The sequence below is a fragment of the Equus przewalskii genome, chromosome 18 (genome assembly GCF_037783145.1).
Source record: "Equus przewalskii isolate Varuska chromosome 18, EquPr2, whole genome shotgun sequence".
In the NCBI taxonomy this organism is placed as follows: Eukaryota; Metazoa; Chordata; class Mammalia; order Perissodactyla; family Equidae; genus Equus; species Equus przewalskii.
Genome location: NC_091848.1, coordinates 18,595,616 through 18,606,699, shown reverse-complemented (window position 1 = coordinate 18,606,699; position 11,084 = coordinate 18,595,616). Strand labels below are relative to the sequence as shown.

The 11,084-nt window shown below is 39.8% G+C and overlaps 1 pseudogene; it reads left to right on the top strand.

Moving 5' to 3' along the window:
* The first annotated feature begins 364 nt into the window (after positions 1-364).
* Positions 365-3,122, top strand: LOC139076938 (tigger transposable element-derived protein 1-like; annotated as a pseudogene).
* The last annotated feature ends 7,962 nt before the right edge of the window (positions 3,123-11,084 follow it).

Genomic DNA, 11,084 nt, shown 5'->3' with positions numbered 1-11,084 from the left:
AAGGCAGGGAATGGATTTTGAGTAGGACAAAGATGGACGCCAGAAAATATATTAAGATATTCCTGCAAAACATCAAGAGATACAGAGGGCATTACGAATAAAGGGATAGAGAGGAGGACATAGATGAAAGAAATATCTAAGAGATAAAATCTGAAACTATAAAGCTTAGTAATTAATTGGATATGAGAAGAGAGGAAATAGGAAAATTTTAGAATGAATGTTTCATGTGTGAGCAATAGTGTACTGGTACCATCATTAATTATGACTGGGCATACAGGGGAAGGAGCAAGTTGAGGAGTCTGTGCATTCTAGATATCTATTGCTGTGTAACAAACAACCCCAAAACTCAAGGTTTTAAAAAAATCACAATTTTTTTTTAGCTTGCCAATCTGAAACATGAGCAGAGCTCAGTGGGGAAATCTCGTCTCTGCTCCATGTGACGTCAACTGGGGCAGCTTGACTGGGAGATGGTGGATCCACTTTCAAGATGGCTCATTCACATGGCTGGAAAGTTAGTGCTGGTTCCCTGATGGGACATCTGTGGGCTCTCATGTGCCTGTTTTACTTTTTCACAGCAGGGTGTCTGGGCTCCAAAAGCAGACATCCCAAAACACGAGAAGAGGAAGCTGCCAGCTTCTCAAGGCCTGGGCCCAAAACTTGGCACCATGCTGCTTCCACTGTATTCTATTGGCCAAGCAGTGGCAAAGCCCAGACTCAAACAGAGGGTCATAAACTCCACTTTTCAGTGGGAAGCATGTCAAATATTTTGGGGGATATATTTTAAAACCTCCACACTGTAGGACACCTTAAGTCCTACTGTGGGACAGATAAGTCCAATAAGGAATTTAACTTAAAAATCTTAAGTTTAGGAAAGAAGTCAAGATATGCCAATTTGGGAGTCATCTATCTACAGGCACACCTCATTTTATTATGCTTTTCATATATTGTGTTTTTTACAAATTGAAAGTTTGTAGCAACCCTCCATCAAGCAAGTCTCCCAGCACCATTTTTCCAACAGCATTTGCTCACTTCATGTCTCTGTCACATTTTGCTAACTCTTGCAATATTTCAAACTTTTTCCTTATTATTATATTTGTAATGGTGATTGTGATCAGTGATCTTTGATGTTACTATTATAATTGTTTTGGGGAGCCACAAACCACATCCGTATAAGACTGTGAATTTAATTGATAAATGTTGCATATGTTCTGACTGCTCTATCCACTGGCCGTTCCCCCATCTCTCCCCCTCTCCTCGGGCCTCCCTATTCCCTGAGACACAACAATATTGAAATTAGGCCAGTTAATAACCCGACAATGACCTCTAAGTGTTCAAGTGAAAGGAAGAGTAGCATATGTCTCACTTTAAATCAAACCCAGAAATGATTAAGCTTAGTGAGGAAGACATGTCAAAAGCTGAGATAGACCAAAAGCTAGGCTTCTTGTGCCCAACAGTTAACCAAGTTGTGAAGGCAAAGGAAGAGATCTTGAAGGAAATTAAAAGTGCTACTTCAGTGAACACACAATTGATAAGAAATGAAATAGTCTTATTTCTGGTATGGAGAAAGTTTTAGTGGTCTGGATAGAAGATCAAGCCAGCCACAACATTCCTTTAAACCACAACCTAATCCAGAGCAAGGTTCTAACTCTCTTCAATTCTGTGAAGGCTGAGAGAGGTGAGGAAGCTGCAGAAGAAAAGTTTGAAGCTGGCAGAAATTGGTTCATGAAGTTTAAGGAACCAAACCGTTTCTGTAACATAGAAGTGCCAGGTGAAGCAACAAGTGCTAATGCAGAAGCTGCAGCAAGTTATCCAGAAGATCAAGCTAAGATAATTAATGAAGGTGGCTACACCAAACAACAGACTTTCAATTTAGACAAAACAGCCTTCTACTGGAAGAAGATGCCGTCTAGGACTTTCATAGTTAGAGAGGAGAAGTCAATGCCTAGCTTCAAAGCTTCACAGGAAAGGCTGACTATCTTATTAGAGGCCAATGCAGCTGGTGATTTTAAGTTAAAGCCAATGCTCATTTCCCATTCCAAAAAGCCTGGGACCCTTAAGAATTAGGCTAAATCTACTCTGCCTGTGCTCTATAAATGGAACAAGAAAGCCTGGATGACAGCACATCTGTTTACAATATGGCTTACTGAATATTTTAAGCCCACTGTTGAGAGCTACTACTCAGAAGAAAAGATTTCTTTAAAAATATTACTGCTCATTGACAATGCACCTGGTCACCCAAGAGCTCTGATGGAGGTGCACCATGAGATTAATGTTTTCGTGCCTGCTAACACAACATCCATTCTGCAGCCCATGGATCAAGGAATAATTTTTACTTTCAAGACTTATTATTTAATATATTTCATAATGCTATAGCTGCCATAGATACTGATTCTTCTGGTAAATCCAGGCAAAGTAAACTGAAAACCTTCTGGAAAGCATTCATCATTCTAGATACCATTAAGAACATCTGTGATTCGTGGGAAGAGGTCAAAATGTCAACATTTACAGGAGTTTGGAAGAAGTTGATTCCAACCCTCAAGGATGACTTTGAGGGGTTCAAGACTTCAGTGGAGGAAGTAACTGCTGATGTGGTGGAAATAGCAAGAGAACTAGAATTAGAAATGGAGTTTGAAGATGTGACTGAGTTGCTGTGATCTCATGATAAAATTTTAGTGGATGAGGAGTTACTTCTTATGGATGAGCAAAGAAAGTGATTGCTTGAGATGGAATCTACTCCTGGCAAGGATGCTATGAAGATTGTTGAAATGACAACAAAGGATTTAGAATATTGCATAAACTTAGTTGATAAAGCAATGACAGGGTTTGAGAGGATTGACTTGAATTTTGAAAGAAATTCTGCTGTGGGTAAAATGCTATCAAACAGCATCACATGCTACAGAGAAATCGCTCATGAAAGAAAGAGTCAGTCAACGTGGCAAACTTCACTGTTGTCTTATTTTAAGAAACTGCCACAGCCACCCTAACCTTCGGCAACCACCACCCTGACCAGTCAGCAGCCATCAACATCAAGGCAAGACCCTCCACCAGCAAAATGATGATAACTCCCTGAAGGCTCAGATGATGGTTAGCATTTTTTAGCAATAAAGTACTTTTTAATTAAGATGTGTGCATTGTTTTTTAGACATATGTTATTGTACAATTAAAAGACTACAGTATAGTGTAAGCATCACTTTTACATGCACTGGAAAACCAAAAAATTTGTGTGGCTCATTTTATTGCGTTATTCACTTTACTGTAGTGGTCTGAACTGAACCTGCAATGTCCCCGAGGTACGCCTGTATAGATGTAGACATGGACACATTTACTGTAATTTTAATGAAGCTTAAGTTTCAGGCCCCTTACTTCCAAGGTGAGGCCCTATACTTAATTTTTTATTCCTTTTCTTAAAGAGACTCCAAAATTGTATAAGCTTCAGAACCCAGAAAACCTACATCTACCCCTGAATGATGTTTAAATCATAAGAGTAGATAAGATTATCTGGGGAGATTGTACAGAATGAAAAGAAGAGTGGACTAAAAATAAAAACCTGAAAATGTCAATGTTCACAAGGTAGAAGAGAAAGAGGAAGGAGCTGATGAATGAGATTTTTGGAATATAATCAGAGAGATGGGAGGAGTTCAGAAAATAATTTTTCATAGAAGCCAGGGAGTAGAAAGTTTCAGGAAGGAATGGCTGATAAACGGTCTCAAAATAAAGCATAAAGGTCAAAAGAAAAAAAGAACTAAAAAGAATCCTTTTGAGTTGGCATCATGGAAAACCATTTGTGACCTTGTCAAAGCAGCTTCAGAGGAAACAGAAACCACCTTTCAGTATATTGAGACTCAATGTTAATTGAAAAAAATGGAAATAGCAAGAAATTTGGCTGAAAAGGATTTGAAATAGATGCAGGAATAAGAGAGGTTGGGAGCTAGAAAAATACAACTTTCTGAGATTATTTTAAGCAAAAATGCAAAGCCTGAACAGTATTATAACTCTTAAAGAAACTAAAGCAATATTTTAAAATATTCCCACAATGAAAACACTAGACTCAGATGGCTTTACACAAAAATTCTCCCAAGCTTTTGAGGAAGAAATCATCTGTCTTATAAAATTCCTTCCAGGAAATAGAAAAAGAGGAAATATGTCCCCAAGTTATTTTATACAACCAGAATAGTCCTGATAAAAAGCCATGCAGACATTAGAAGAAGCATAACTTTCAGGTTTATAATTCACAAATAAAGATGCAAAAATCTCAAAAAAAATACTAGCAAATCAAATGGAACATTGTAGATAAAAGGTAATATACCGTAATCAAGTTGCTTTTAACCCAGGAATGCAGGGATAGTTTAATATTAGAAAATCTATAATGTAATTCAGCACATTAACAGATTAAAAAAAGAAAACCATATGACCATTTTAATGGATGCAGGGAAAGCATCTGATAAAATTCAGCATAATGCAAACTCACAGTAAAAGGAGACTAGATTAGAAGCATAGTATCTACATCAAGAAATGTTGAAAACATCCTCTTTAAAAATCAGAAATAAGACACTGTCATTACTTCTTGTCAACACTGTATTGAAGGCTCCACTGATACTATATGCCTAATGAAGCGAGTCTTCCTCATGTCGCTGCTAAGCCTACTTCTCAGTTGGCTCGCTATCTCAGTATCTACCTGATACCCACATGTGCTCCTTCCTCAGCATCTTCATCACCTGAGCTGCACAATGGAATCCTCCAGTCTTTAAATTTACTGATGCCTGAGTTTCATCCCACAGAAATTCCTGTTTGATCGATCTGGGGTATAGCATGGGCATCTGGATTTTCCAAAGCTCCCCAGATGACTCTCTTGCACAGCTCAGGTTGAGAAGCACTCAAGCAGCAGCAGAAGAGGAGAAAAGATGAGGAGAAGGAGGAGTCGGGCAGTGATTATCAAACCTCGCTGCACATTAAAATCACCGAAGGAGCTTTTAAGAATCCTGATGCCCGGATTGCATCCTATACCTATTTTTTGAATCAGAATCTGGGGAGGTAGGATCCCCAAAGTTTTCTTATGTGCAGCCAAGGCTGAGAACCACGGCTCTCTACTTTCTCCCTAGGCAATGTCATCAGCTCCCCTAGATTCAGTTACTAAATACATGCCAATGGCTTCAAAATCCATATATCTTGCCTATAGTTACCTTCTATACAAGAAAATTTTAAATCCAATGGCCTCTTGGAAGTCCCAAGGCTGCCCAAAGGCCCAGAGCTTCTCTTCCATCACACGGTGTCCACATACTCACTTTTCCCCAGTAGGCTGCAAGCTCCACAAGGATGAGAGTTGTTACAATCTTGTGTGCTGTGTGTGAGATTGAAGCAGTTTCTCAAATCTCTCTTAGATAAAAATAGGATTGTTTCCACGTTATTGGCATATCCTGCAAGTAAACATTAAAAGCCCTAACTAATAAGAAGAGGAGAAGTACGGGAGCGAGAACCCAGCATTTTTAATTACTGATTTTTAAAAGATTTTTGGGGAGATGTGCCAAAGGGGTGTGGATCAGCCTGTAGTGAAACATGCCTTGGAAATAGACTGGCTCTCCCACCCCCAGAGGCAGGAAACTGATGGCAAAAAGAGTCTGTTTCTAGTCCCATCAACGTCTGAGCCACACTGCCCAGAAGTGACTTTGGCCTTGTTTTCTTCCCCCCCCCTTTTCCATCAGTATTAAAGGGGTGAAAGGGGCTCCCCTAACCCTCCCTGCCACAGTGGTGAGAAGAGAAATCTTCCCACACTCCTGCACCTACATAATAAGAAGGGACTTTCCTGCTTAAGTGACAAGACGGGAATCCCCTGCCACAGAGGCATCTAGAAAGAAAGGGATGTCCATCACAAATGGAGTAGGCAACTCTCAACCAAGGAGACTGGTCTTTCCTTGATCTTTTCCAGCTCAATCTACACTTTTCATAAGCTATCTCATTGAATCTGCATTTTTATCCCTACCCTGCATATGAGGAAACCGAGCTTGTTCATGGCCACCAAACCAGTGACCAGCGGTAGAACCCTGTTGTTAGCCCATATATGTCAGAATAATTCCAAAATCATTCTTTTTTCCACGTTAAAATGCGCTGGTCTATCCTTGTTGTCAAGTTATTTTAGTTTTTTTCTCTCTCTTATTCCCACAGCAGAAGTTAGAAGATAGTTTTAAAGGAAAAATGCAAATGAAATGGTCAAGGCTGAAAAATTGTTCTCAAAACGTTTCCAAAATAGCCCTTACTATCTTGAGACGGAATGCAGCTCACCTTTGATCTCATGTCAAAACAACACAGAATAACACCATGAACTTTTTCCATCTATCACTCTCAAGATCAAGGAACCCGGCATTTGTGTTTGTAAGTAGTCTGTTACCACCAAACTCTAGGCCAGCTGGGGAAACCCCTGCACCCACGGCCCTGGGGAACACACTTCACCTGGGCTGCGCTCCCCAGCATTCTCTGGTTGCTAAAACCCAGGTTTAACCAGGCAAAAGGTGAAGATATATAGGAAGTCCAGTCCCCTTTGGGAAATTGCCAGATAAAGCCGCCTTCTCAGGCCTCCTGAACTGGGGCCAAAGTGCAAATAGGGCGTCTCTTCAAAGGAAGCGGAAAGACTCTGCATGTCCCAGCAAGGCAGCGCCAGCTCCGCAGTTGCTTCCACGGGGATCACTCCCTGACTCACTGCTATGCCAATTTATTGTGCTGCTCATATTCATTAGATTAAAAGGATTTAATTAGGCGGTGAAGTGTGGGCTTCTTTGCTGTACAGCTTCACCCCTGCATTTTTTGGTTGTGTCCGTGTATTTAAACCTCAGGGGAAAAGGAGAATATTTTTATTCCCACGGCACCCTTCTAGAACAAATTAAATATTGTTTTCTCTTGCTGCCTACCTCATGATGTCACTGCTTTGGGGCTGTATAATGGGGAAGAAAGCATTTCAGTAATTGCCATATTATGAAGAGCTGTGGGGAGTGTCATAGCTACTGTGCCATAGTACTTTAGTTTTCGTTTATAAGAATAAAAATAGTGATAGAGAAGAGTCCACAAAAGCATCATTTTGTCAAAGCTGGCTCAGTCTTTTGCCCCCTGGACAAGAATGGCCAAAGATACACACAGATGTAGTCTAACTCTGCATATCTCATCCGTGCACATTTCAGGAGAAGCAACTGTGAACATAAGGGGAAAACACAGAATGTTCCAGTGCCTTGCATACAACTGGTGCTCACAAAAATACTTGTTGATTTGATCTTTAAGATGATTGAAGACCCAGGTCTTTTCCAATCCCCTCAACATTAAAGACGAATGCTTCTTAACCAAAGCAAGTTCTCTCAATCCCCAGCAGTCTCTGTACTTTCCAAGCCCCTGTTCATTCAATCCTTTCCCGACCCCCTCAGGTCCAACCCGATAACTAAAGTACCATCTTCTTTCCAATTGAGATCTCATACCTCATCATTTAGCAGCTCCTGAAATCCTATGTCTTCCTAAGCAATGCCTTTTAATCTGTCTCCCTTACATACACACCATGTCATGGAATTCCTATGATTCCTCTTCTCACAAAACTCCACAAAATTAATGCACTTCTTTACCTGTAGGTAACAAAGATTTTATCTTACATGTTTGTTCCTTGTTGTTTAATTGTTTCTTCCCATTACTCTACAGCAAGAAATACAGTAAGAAAATGAGAATCCATCTGCTGAGTTAGAGAGAATCTCCACAGCCAATTTAGCCCCCTCCCTAGGGTGTTAGTTGGTATGGTATTTAAGAGACTCTAGAGAGAAAAACTAGACTGAGAACTTGCTATTTCAGTGACCACAAGCAGGAACAAGGTGTCCTGCCTGCCTGTCTGTCCTCACTGGTGTTGTAGGCGTTGGTTGCACTCATCTATGCCCATAAGAAAATATCAGGGAATGACTGAAGAAAACCAGGGCCACTTTTTTAAAATGTAATTCTCACACCATACTCACCATATCAAGAGCACCATTAAGGGCCTCCTTGCCCCTGACAGCCAGGTTCGAGGGCTTTTACTTTGTTGTCACTGCTCTGTTGCACTACCTTGAGCCTTTATAAAACCATCTAAATTTTTTCCTAAGTGACTCAGCTTCTTCTGTTCCACTCAAGTATTTTGCAGTTTATTGGAATCTAGTTCCACGCCAAATGGCAGCCAGATGAACAATCTCCTACACAGATCCTGTGCCTGCACAGAAGAGGGCCTGCCTGCCATCCATCCATCCATCCATCCATTCAAAATATTTTTATTCATAGACTACAATGCATTGGACATTGAGGATACCACCCAAAGCAAGACAGGCATTCATTCCATTCTATGAAAATTATCCTGTGGGACATATGCCCCTTTCCTGACCCCTAGACAAAGTTTCAGAAGAAGCACAGCTTTGTCCTTTTATAGGCTTTTTCGAGTTGTAAACAGCTTAGTCGGGCGCCACATTCTGCTCCATTGTTTGCTCTCTGTTCCCCCCTGCAACATGGAAGAATTAAGCAGAGTAATATCACTGGTTTGTACGAAGTGCCCACTTCTAGACTTTGTTTTATAAATCTATACCCAGCTCACATCTGGTAATAGGACTATTCTTAGACATTGTGACCACATAGCCAGTCAAAATCAAGAGATATGCCCCTGATTCAACTGGATTATATTTTAATATGTGTAGAAATTGTGCATTTTCTAGATAAGAAATGTATTAGAAGAATGCATGACTCTCTCCAGTTCGAAGCTCTATAAAGTTAGATGCAAAGATATTTACACATCTTAAGAGCCAAAGAAATGAAAAAAACACTCAAGCAAGGTTGCTACTGAAGCCCTTGCCTTAGCTTGGTACAACTAGATATCGCAGATTACAGATCTAAAAGTCAGTTAGGTAGCAGACTTCCTGTATAGACAAAGCTAGGAAAAGTTATAGTTGAATCTAGCGGACATCACTATGGGGTCACTCCAAATGGAGGTCATTTATCTAGGAATTGTAAAAAAAGACTCCACCAGACTATTTTAATCCTAGATGAGGACTGACTTACGCCCAAACCAGCGTCTCTAGACTTTAAGCACCTTCAGCAAGCCGAGAAATCCAAGTCCCAAAATCACGTGGGAAGGCTACCCCCAAAATTCATCAGGGTAACACGTTTTCTTCCCATATTGATAAGCATCTTTTAACTCCTGAAATGTTTTTTTGTTGTTGGTTTTTTTCTTTTCCTTCTTCTCTCCAAAGCCCCCTGGTACATAGTTGTATATTCTTCGTTGTAGGTCCCTCTAGTTGTGGCATGTGGGACGCTGCCTCAGCGTGGTCTGATGAGCAGTGCCATGTCCGCGCCCAGGATTCGAACCAACGAAACACTGAGCCGCCTGCAGCGGAGCGCACGAACTTAACCACTCGGCCACAGGGCCAGCCCCTCCCAAAATGCTTTAATTTAAGTTAATAAATGTTTAATAAATATCAAATGTGTAGTATTTATATTTTTAAATTAAGGAATATGTACATATTTGGAATTTTAAATATTCATACAAGAATTTGACCTCTTCGCGTAACAGCTCAGCCTTGTAACTCCGATTTACAATATATAATTGAGGGCCAGCCCCAGTGGCCTAGCGGTTGAGTTCAGCACACTCCGCTTGGGTGGCCTCGGGGTTCGGTTCTTGGGCACAGCCCTACACCACTCGTCTGTCAGCGGCCATGCTGTGGCAGCAGCTTACACAGAAAAAGAGGAAAACTGTCAATGGATGTTAGCTCAGGGTGAATCATCCTCAACAAAAACAATAATAATACCAATTAATTAATTAATTAACTAAAATATATAATTGTTATTGATTTAGAGTTGTGATTGTAAAAATAATATTGGAAGATTTAAGAATTTTAGTGTTCTTAGAGCTGTGAGTGTATCTCTAGATTTATAACAGTTATTTAATGGTTTTGTTAGTTAAAACAACCATAGTCTATAAAAGAAAAATCAAGCATATTTAAATCATAGACAAAATTTGAAACGTTCCAGGTTGTTTAGTTAAGTTTGTAAATGCGGGAGACCAAGCATTAGTCAAAAGCCCCCATAAAAGTGATTGTTAAAATTTGGGGGATTTATAAAAAGAAAAATAAGATTTTTAAACTGAACTTAAAAGCTTAAAAAAGAGCTACATTTATGGTTTGTAAATTATTGATTATTAATTTTAAAAACCTCTGAGTAATCTTTTTTACACATAAACATTGCCTTAAAGGATATTTTTTAAAGCCACATTTAACAACATCCTTGGGAGCTTAGGGATTGAACAGAGAGAAAGAATTACACCGCCACAAAAATTACACCGCTCCGAAAAAGCAGGAAAAAATATAAACTACTGGCCCAGAATTAACAGTAAATTTGACCTTTTCGCCTACACTCTGCTATCTTCCAGTAAATGCAGGAGAAATGCTTCAACAATGTGGGGGAAGCAAAAGATCAGAATTATTCAGCTTTTTATTACATTGAGTGCCTACTCTGTGTTTAACACTGTGGAAAAACACAAAAGGATATAAAATTTTTAATCTAGTGAGATAGGTAAGAAGCACAAACCTGAAACAATTAGAGAACAGAACTGTTCAGTTCAGTAAACAGTTATTGAGAGGCAACCTTGCAAGGGACACAGTGATGGGCTCCAGGGAGGGGGAGGGGCTTGGGCTCAAAACAAACAGTAAGCTTTATAATTAAGTGCTAAATTGTGTGTTGCAGTAGTCGAGCGAGAAGCAGTCAAAGAGAGACACCAAAGTATATTGGAACACCTGAGATTTATGGATGAGGTAAGAATTGATCTGGGTTTTGAAGGATGGAAAGGACTGAAATACACAAAGGGGGGCAGGGCTGGAAGGGAGAGGTACTATGACCCTATTGTGCAAAGGAAACAATAAAGAAACCAACAGAGAAGAGATGCTTCACACTGAGTGATAGTGGAATTAGATTATGGAGCGATTTCTAAATTACACAAGACTAAAACAAAAGTTAGTTATCAGTCTTAAATTACTAAAGACTAGAACTAAAAACAATAATAATTACCACCAAACATTGGGTGGAGGTAGCATAAAATATGAAAAATCCTT